The sequence below is a fragment of the Triticum urartu genome, chromosome 7 (assembly GCF_003073215.2).
Source record: "Triticum urartu cultivar G1812 chromosome 7, Tu2.1, whole genome shotgun sequence".
Classification (NCBI taxonomy): domain Eukaryota; kingdom Viridiplantae; phylum Streptophyta; class Magnoliopsida; order Poales; family Poaceae; genus Triticum; species Triticum urartu.
Window position 1 is genome coordinate 40,053,007 of NC_053028.1, and position 9,350 is coordinate 40,062,356.

At 43.9% G+C, this 9,350-nt stretch overlaps 1 long non-coding RNA gene across 5 annotated transcripts; it reads right to left on the reverse strand.

Moving 5' to 3' along the window:
• Window positions 1-1,232: 1,232 nt before the first annotated feature.
• On the reverse strand, window positions 1,233-6,863 carry LOC125524250. Of its 5 annotated transcripts, none has more exons than XR_007290639.1 (7): window positions 5,978-6,863; window positions 5,436-5,484; window positions 4,402-4,701; window positions 3,698-3,766; window positions 3,195-3,531; window positions 1,825-2,200; window positions 1,233-1,742 (listed from the first exon to the last, which is right to left on the reverse strand). It is a non-coding gene; the product is annotated as an uncharacterized LOC125524250 (long non-coding RNA). The 5 variants fall into 5 exon arrangements; XR_007290641.1 differs by having other exon boundaries at window positions 1,825-2,138; window positions 5,978-6,847; XR_007290640.1 differs by lacking the exon at window positions 3,195-3,531 and having other exon boundaries at window positions 5,978-6,821.
• Window positions 6,864-9,350: the final 2,487 nt, after the last annotated feature.

A 9,350-nucleotide genomic window follows, 5' to 3' on the forward strand; every position in this document is an offset into this window, starting at 1 on the left:
CAAGGAAAATAACATATATGTGGTGAACAACTCTTATAGGTATTATTTTTCTCTACGGTTTTAGGCAAAGAAAAACAAGATTGATGATGATTATACTAAGAGGGATAATGGGCAGCTAAAGGGAGAGTATGACACCTCTAATAGGCACATATTGTTTGTTTCAGGTAGAGTGAATGTCGGTTTTTTTACAACAGATGGGATGTCCTTCAGTTCATCTTCTATGCTATCGGTGGTAGGTGTTTCATTTGTTCTCCCCACCTCCCCACCTCCGCCCTCTCTCTTACCCAATTGCTCTTACTTGGACTCTCCCATCTCTCCTGTCCCAGATCGACTTCGTTTGACCCTTGCAGCAAGTGGCCGACATACCCGCCGGTGACGCGTCCGTGCCTAGCGCCTGCCACCGCGCGCCATCGCTCATCGTACACCACCTCGCCGTCCTAAGCTGAGTCCCCACGGGTCGCACTCGTCGGCGGCGGCGGCGCCACCCTCATCCGGTATTTTGAGGTTTTCACGCAGATCTGTTGTTCAGTCTCAGTGCATCGTGCCTCGACTCCGCATGATGTATTTGCTAGCTGCTTGTATATTCTACTAAGATTGACGTGAGTCTTGGGCCTGATTCATTCAAGCAAACTATCTGCAGACAATTATTTCATTTATTTATTTGAAATCATTTTTTTCTTTGAGGAGAGTATACAGAAAGACGAATAGACATGCAGAATAAGCTCCATAGCAAAGGGATTTTGGTAGTACATGCCATGTTAATGCTCACTGTTGAATAGTCTGTATATAACTATTTATGCAATACTTGGACCATAGGAGCAATTCATTCTGTATATTTTGCTGGGGATTGTGCCTTGCAGTCAATTTATAGAAGGGTAAGATGTATCGCAATTTCTTTGACCTGCATTCTCTGTGATGTCAAGTAAGAAAATAGAATATATACTCTTAGAATTATCTTTTCTTTTTTTCGATGTCTCTATCTTACTTATATAATCCAATTGGCATTCGCTAGAGTTTCTGTTGATGAAACATTTGTTTTGTGATGTCAGCAGGTTCTGTTGATCTACATTACGGTTTAATTCTTACACAAATTAATGTTGACTCGATTCCCTGTAGTAGGTTGAGAGGCTTCTCCTCTCATGATTTACTCTGACTAGATGACCCGTTGCACCAATGGCGCAAAGGGCGAGTGGGAGCCAAGAATAGTAAGAATATTTAGAGACTATAAAATCTTGAAGCAAAAATAGATATTTCAGCATGTTGTCGATACATAGCATTATATATTACATTGCATGTTACATTTATAGGCCAAAACAAAGGCATGAGATCAGTTCATGATAAGATCAATTCAAACCATTTACATTGCTTTGAAAAAGCAGGATACATAGATAGAGATGCATCATATAAATAGCTCTGGTCATTTAGCTTATTGTGACTAAGATATGCAGTCATGGAACTCAGGTAGAGTGATCGCTGCATGTGCCAGCAGACATGGTCAAGGTTTGCTTGCAAGGGGGTGAGGCGGCTCGATCTACTGAGGATCCACCTAAGGAACTGACATGCCAACAAATGTATACCATTGCGCCTCGAGCAAAGAACAGAACATTGTTAGATTAGGCGGTGGCTGCAGCTGGGCACAAGAAGGACCAACATCTGGGTGGATTGTTGTTCATGGTCTCACCAAAGACATATTGTATGGATTTGTTTCATATTACTTTTCTGTTCCAAAGTAATGAAAGAACCTAGAAGATATAGAAGCAACCTTGAATATGAACTAAAAGATAATGAACAAAGGATGTACTACACACACAAAATGAAACTTACCAGTTGCGCCCATGGCGCAAGAAGCCAATTAGAATTGTGAATTATGTGCATATTGTAGGGCATTGGTGACCATTATATATGAGTACCTTAAACCGATTGAAAGAGAAGGAAAGGTAAGGTTGTTTACATTGATACATATAGTTCAGATGGACAATCCACAAGGAAAGACAAAAACAAAATTTGAAACATTCACAAAAGCATTGCAAACTTTGCTCGAGGAATTTGTAGATCTGAAGGAATCCATCGCCCAAGTATAATATAAAGGGCAACATATCCTTTTTCTTCTTCAGCGCGAACGTTGTTTCATTAATCCTCTTTTGTTCATGCAAGGAACAAAGTACAGTGGCGACAACCGCAGGAAAACAGAACATCGGCACTGGCTCATAGCAAAGATGGAACAAAGAAATTACATGTGAGAATAAAAGAAACAAAACTCGAAATTACCGGCATGTTGAGAGTGAATTACAGTGGGAATACCACCAACAAAATACAGAGCTAGCATGATATTAGTGCCTCATGGGATCAGATAATGAATCATTGGCATCAAAAGAACCTACTACTACTTTACATGACACAAAAAATATATGATTACAGTGAGCACATCATAAGATGAAGTTGTGATGTTCAGGAAACACACCGTAGCTATGTATATACAACTGCTACTTTACAACCTATCTTACATAGGATCGTTCTAATCTAAGTGAAAACATGTCTATGAGGCATCACAAATTACTGAAACAATAATTTTGTTGTTTTCGGTTGGTTATTTTGGATCTGTCACAATTTACTGAAAAAATAATTTTGTTGTACAATCCATTGACCATGTTTTCTAACATAAGTGTTCCAATTTAAAGTAGATCATGCTTGCACTTTTCTTCAAGGGAACACTAATTTTCCCTCTAATTCTCACAACCATGCATATGTATAACTCATATGTGAGTCGCATGGGATGAGATCATTAAAGGGCATAATAAAGTATCTATGGACATGTGACTAATTAATAGGCACTCGATATGAAGAACCTGAAACAAGAAACAGAAACCGAAGCAGAAGATTGTCAAAGAATAGGAACAGTTAAGAAAAATATAGCCGCACTTTACTTATCCAAATCAAGTGAAAATAACCAATATGCACTACATGTGTGAGATAGTATTATCTGATATACTACCTCTGTTTGTTTTTATAAGACGTTTTAGACTTTCAGACACTGTTCAAAAACAACACAAAGCAAGTTGTCTGAACGTCTTACAAAAACAAACGGAGGGAGTAATAGATAAGCTAGCGCACACTGTCAGAAGCATAAAGCAGTAACAAAAAAATTGATTCATCAGCACCAGTGTACCATCTAAAAGTGCATTATTGTCTAGTACCTTCATTTTGTGCATAGTTTGGTGCATCCTCAACACCAAAAGCAAAAGAAACGCCTTCTGATCCGTCTCTAAAGTAAGAAAGTTTACTACCATAGAGATGTAGAAAGAGAAGGTCCATGTATGTAACTGAGAGTTGGATCATGTCCTAAACTGGGCACCATCTACCAAAATCAATAGTCAAAACCAGCGAGCAACATGCTAGAGAAAAATCATAAGAAAGTTGATGTTTGAGGCTACTACACGCAAATATAGGGTGAGGAATTATCACCTATGCTACAGTGGGGTCCAATGACCCCCTTCAAAAAAATACAGATCAATCATCACCACCACAATTTTTCTGCAGGTATGAACAAGAAAAAATACAGAGAAGAAAAATGAGAATGTATGGCTTTTTATCTGTATTATTACTTAGCCAGTTTGTACTTGTCAAAAAATAACAGAACATGTTATTAGGCAGTGGAAAATGATAATTTTTTAAGACGTTGTGTCTGTGTGGAGCATACCTCAATTTGGTCCTGCAGCACTTTGATGTAGTCTACATCAATATCCATCGTGCCTGAAGTATTTGTTTGCTGCATATTCAAGAAAAATCTTATTAATATGTCTGTATTACACGACTTCTAGAGAATTACTGCACAAATGCAATTCTGAAATCTGAAATAACTAAGGTCCAAGTCACTTCCAGTTTGGATTAGAATCGTCAGTTTTAGTTGCACAAATTGAGTTTTCCTCCCTCCCTCCATATCTCTCTTCTTTAAAAAGAACCTTAAGTATTTTCACATGCTTTGTAAAAGAATAGATACCTCAAATGGTATAAACATCGTATCACCATCCACTTTAACTAATATTCTTAAATGACTGGGAAAACAACAAATGTGCAGCCGGCTACCCTTGCAGAATAATTCTTGCAGTGCATACAAAGAGTCGTAAAGCTCTGGTGACCGTTGCATAATAGTTTTCTGAATCTTTCTTATCTAGCACAAGAGCAAGCTTATGAATGTTCACTACGACTTCCTCTACTTTGCACATTGATATGGCTACATCTATTCGTTTAAATCTAAACCCTAAGATATCTAGAAGGAGATTATGACCTCCTTGATCTGAATTTGGGAGGCAGATGTTCCAAGCTGACCTGACCTTGTGTAGCACCAAGTGAAAGAATCGAGACCAAATGAAAAATAGAGATGAAGATGCAATCAGTACCTACCTTATGAATCATGCCCTCTTACGTGAGGACGCAGGGCCTTAACATAGAACCAACCTTGTCGGCGCTGACAGACAACGGGCACATATGCGTCGTTCAGTTTCCTGTGATCACGAGCGAGCGCCATCTGCACAGGGGCGTGAGGAGGTCCTTGATGCTATGGACGTTGACAAAGGACGCAGGGCGCTACTCCTGCAGTACGCCCCGGTGCTCGGCGTCAACCCTTGGGTAGAACCACAAGATGTTGTTCTGCAGCACGGTCAAGTACGACGCCAAACATGCCTTGCTGTTCATGTGCACCTGCTGACAGACACAATAACCAATAATCAATAGTTTTGTTGATATGAGCACTCAAAATATTTGAAAGCAAACACGTGAACAGATAATAGGACAGAGCCATCAGAAATAGCTTGTTCTCACTGCGAACTGTAGAACAAATGTGTAACCTTAGTAGCCTTAGAATATTGTAAATAAACGAAGATCTGTAATTATAAGAGGAATCTTGTAACCAGAAAGAAGTCCAATTTAATAGCCAACGTAAAATATTATTGCTAAGCATACTAAAGAAAGGAAAACATCTGATTTATCATTAACAGTCTCTTAGCAAAACAACCAGAAAAGCAAAGTACTCTGCAAATTGTGGTATGTGTTCATTAGCCCCAGTAAAATGACTTGCTCACTTAGAATCCTTCGCATAAAGTCATGAACCATAGTTCGATACATTTTTATTTGTCTCATACACCTCTCCTCATTTAATAAATGGATCCGGCTCTGAAAAATATGTTACTAATGGTTAACAGAAAAGTAGAGTAGTCCCTTTGGAAAGAGCAAAAGGGAATAAAAGCACGGCTAAAATATATACTATTCATGCCCTGTCTCAACAATTTCTGTATCTCATCAGAACTAAAACCTGATACACATCTAATCAGAACTAAAACCCAAACACCTCGATCAATGCCAGCATTTAAAATCCGAACACCCTACAATCCTGTAATGCAATAACAAAGAAAATCTGAATTGTGCCAAGTACTACTTACGTTTGTCCACCTTCATTCTTCAGCATGTCCTCTCTTCTGCCTCCCTGTCCTACAATACAAAAACCAAGAAATAGAGCAATTAATCATAGCGATAAGACCAGAAAGATTGGGTCAGTTGAACTAATAGTAAGTAGGAGACACGACGAAGATCAATAATTTACAGACATCTTTTGCAAACATGCAAGTACTGCTGCAAGTATTGATCACTAATCACAATATCATGACAGAATGTTCATGTGGCCATTCTTATCCCAAGTTATGCCACCTTCTTCTACGTGGCATGTTCTAATGCAAGTATGGACCAAGAATATGTCCTAATTACTTGTTAGCACTGCAAGATAATTAGAGAACATGCAAGTATGGGCCAGCAAATCGATTATATGTGCAGACACAAAAGAGAAAGTAGATACCCAGCCAATTAGCTAAAACTGTAAAAAAAACAAGCAGTTAAATACCTGACTATACTTGCACTGAAACTATTGCAGCATAAGTAGCTATGGAAGGAGAGAAGCCGGAGGAGGGGAAGGATCATGGAGACGCACTGTTGCAGCTGGAGTTGAAACGGCGCAGACAAGGAGCAGCGGACTGTGGGAAGAGGACGTGCAGGTGGCGAGAAAGCATGACGTCGTCCCCCTTCCCCCTCCTCTCGTGGCCGCTGACCCGTCACCAGCCAGCAGTCTTGTTGCTGCTTCCCTCACCTCCGTCTTCCTCAACCTCAACTGCTTGGGCTCAGCTCCAGATCCTCCGCCGCGACCTGGCGCCACGGCCAACGGGAGAGTAACAGAGAATGAGGCCGGCGGGACGAGGAAGAGAAGGGGCGAGGATCACATCGAACCGCCACGCGCAGGCCTCGACCGGCGGTGACCCTCTCCCATCCGACGCCGCGCCTCCTTCTCCTCTTTCCTCTCTCTCTTTCTCCCTCCTCTCCTTCATTCTTCTCCCTCTCATCTTCTCTCTCTCTGCCGTCGCCTCGCCCTTGCCCTTTGCTTGTAGGTCGCCGCTGCCGCGGGCCGGCGGGGGAAGCTCGTCCGCGCCCGCACACCTCGGATCGGGCGCTAGGTCCAAGAGGAGGCGGATCCACCGCTCCTCTCCGCTGGGCTGACGAGGAGGGAAATCCGGCAGGTTGGGGTGCCGCCATGGAAGGAGCCTGCCTCCCGAGCTGTCGTCTCCTCGTCCACGTCACGTGGTCTGGCCGTTCTAGTCAGGTGCGGAGGCACGGGAGGGGGAGAGGAAGGGGAGGAGGAGGTGGTGGAGGCGGAGGCGGAGGAGACGAGGCGGCCCAGAGGGAGGGTGGAAGCGGCGGCGACGGCGGCGCGAGGAGAGGAGGCGGCTAGGATGGAGTGGCGGCAGCGAAGAAAGGAAAGCACGAGGGAGAAGAAAGGGAAAAGAGAGCGCTCGGGACATTCATAGATGCAAAAAAGGAGACGTGGCTGGTGCCGCTAGTTGGGCGCACTAGCCCATCCTTTATATGTTCAATTAGTTTTGCTTGGCTCCATGCTCCTCATGATTTCTTTGAATTTTTCTGTAGGAGCTTGATAAAAAATCACCTAAGAAAAATATGTCATTCTTCTCTACAATGGTTGCATGTGGAATTTGAGGAGAATCTGTGCACCAGCATCCGGCTCCTTGATGTTGCTCTGATCATATTGTGTAAATATATTTCTAATAAAGCAATCGCCCGATGGTGTACATGTTAGAAATAACAAGATGTAATCATCAAGTGTGAGAGATGGCAACATCATGATGGGATGGTATGTACTGTTGTGCTCATCAATAGGTTAGTCTTTCATTCACTTGCAACAGTATGTTTTCTGTTATGCAAACAATTGGGAAATATCTAATTTCTATGTACGTCCAAATATAAGTGGTTGTTGTTAATACTGAATTTGGATTTGTTAACGGTCGCTGCATTTGGTCTATCCCGAGCCTCTGGCTGTGGATCATGTTCTTTTGATATCCGCTTGCCACGATATGTTATCTCTGGTTGTGGTTGTGGCTGGACTTCTGGTATGTGTTACCTCTGATTTTTTTTTTCTCTGGACTAATTAGGGCCTGCTTCTGTTTGCTCTAATTGATATAATGGTTGTGGCATGCAGCAGCCAAGCCAACAACAGAGCCAGGCTTAGGCCTCATGACGACTTGACAAATATGGTCAAGATGCTGAACATGAGGAATCTGAAGATACTGTTATATCATTTTTTTATGTCTTGCTTCAGCCATTATTGTCAATTGGCCGGCAAAAGGATTGCATATCTCTAGCCATACAGAATAAGCGGACGAGATGATGTGCATACATTTGGTGGCACAAAATCAATTTCCTTTGCCAACTAATAGTACATACATTAAGAAAATTACTACAGTTGGTAGCTCTTCACTGCATGTTTTGAAATGTTTCGTGCGCTTGTCCCATTGAGTCACTTACAAGGTTGCTACAGCATGCTAAGTAAGCATCCAATTATTTACCATATTTTTTGTATCAATCTGAGAAAGACAAGAACGATGGCTGGAAGGCAGGGCGTTGTTGGATGGAAGGGAGAGTGAGAGAGACAGGAGGGGCATGAGGTGACAAGTTCAGTGGGGTTGCCGACGAGGTTTGAGGGAGACAGGCCGCCATTGAGATTTTTATATCCGCTGGCATGCGCGCTTGCTTGCTGATGTGCGCGTGTGGCTGTTGCTGCTGTGCATGTGTGCCACGAACATCATGATATTCTTCATTTTCTTAATTCCTTGATTTGAAAAATAATTTGCTCTGCGTGTGTAGGAACATAGCAGTCGGGCAAACGACGCTCGACACTTTGGCATCTTGATCGATCAGGGAAATAATTTCTTTATTTCAGAAAATGTGGGTTCGAATTGGTCTGTTGAGTTATGGCTGGCTGATCGGAATAATTTTTCTATTTAAAAATGTAGCAAATAGCATTTCATTAGAGATTGGTCTGTTGAGTTATGGCTGGTTGATCGGAATAATTTTCCTATTTAAAAAATGTAGCAAATAGCATTCATTAGAGATGGCTTTGCAGCAAATTGCAAATTGCGCAAACCAAGCCATCGCCGCCTCGTCGCTCTTGCCGGGAGCGACAACAACCGCCAGTCTCTTCTTCGCCTTCTTAGCCGGCATCTCCCCCATCCGGATGCCCTGCGGCACGAGCCACTCTGCCACCGCCTGGGACTCGACCTCCGGGAAGTTTAGGTCCGTCTTTGGCCGTCCGGCATGCCACACCGCCACGCCGTAGGCACACGCGGCCTCATCGGCAGTGGGATACGTGTCGAGCCACCAACGCTGCCCGGCGTCGGAGAACTCCAGTCCGAAGTTCCTGGAGGACTTCGCCCTCATGCCGAAGAAACCGGACTTGCCCTTCGGCGTCTTCTTCGGCGCCATCGGGGAGCGGGTTGCGGCCGAGCGGGGAGCGGGGCGGCCACGTGCGGCGCGGGGCGGAGGCGGACGGAGCGGGGCGGCGGCGTGCGGCGCGGGGTGGCGGACGGACCGGAGGGGAGGCGGACGGAGCGGGGCTGGGCGGAGGATGGACCGAAGGCGGAGGCGGCCGGAGAGGAGGCGGGCGGGGTCGGGGCGGGGCGGAGGCGGCCGGAGCGGAGGCGAACGCGATGGGGCAGCGCGGCGGCAGGCAGCGGCCTAGGCGGGGTGGAATCAATGGCGGGGGTCTCGATCTACGGCGGGGCGAGCCCTTAGAAAGTTAACATGTAACTCTTGCAAACTAGTTCAAGAGCCCGTGGCAACGCACGGGCACTCTACTAGTCTTTATAATAGATCTGTTATTTTCTAAAGAAAATTGTTGTGGTCTGGCCGTACAAGAATATACATGGGAGTCATAATGAACTTCCACTAAAAGACCTCAAGTTGATTGCTACAAAACAAATAATAATGGGAAATGATTTCGAACAAGTTAGACAACATAC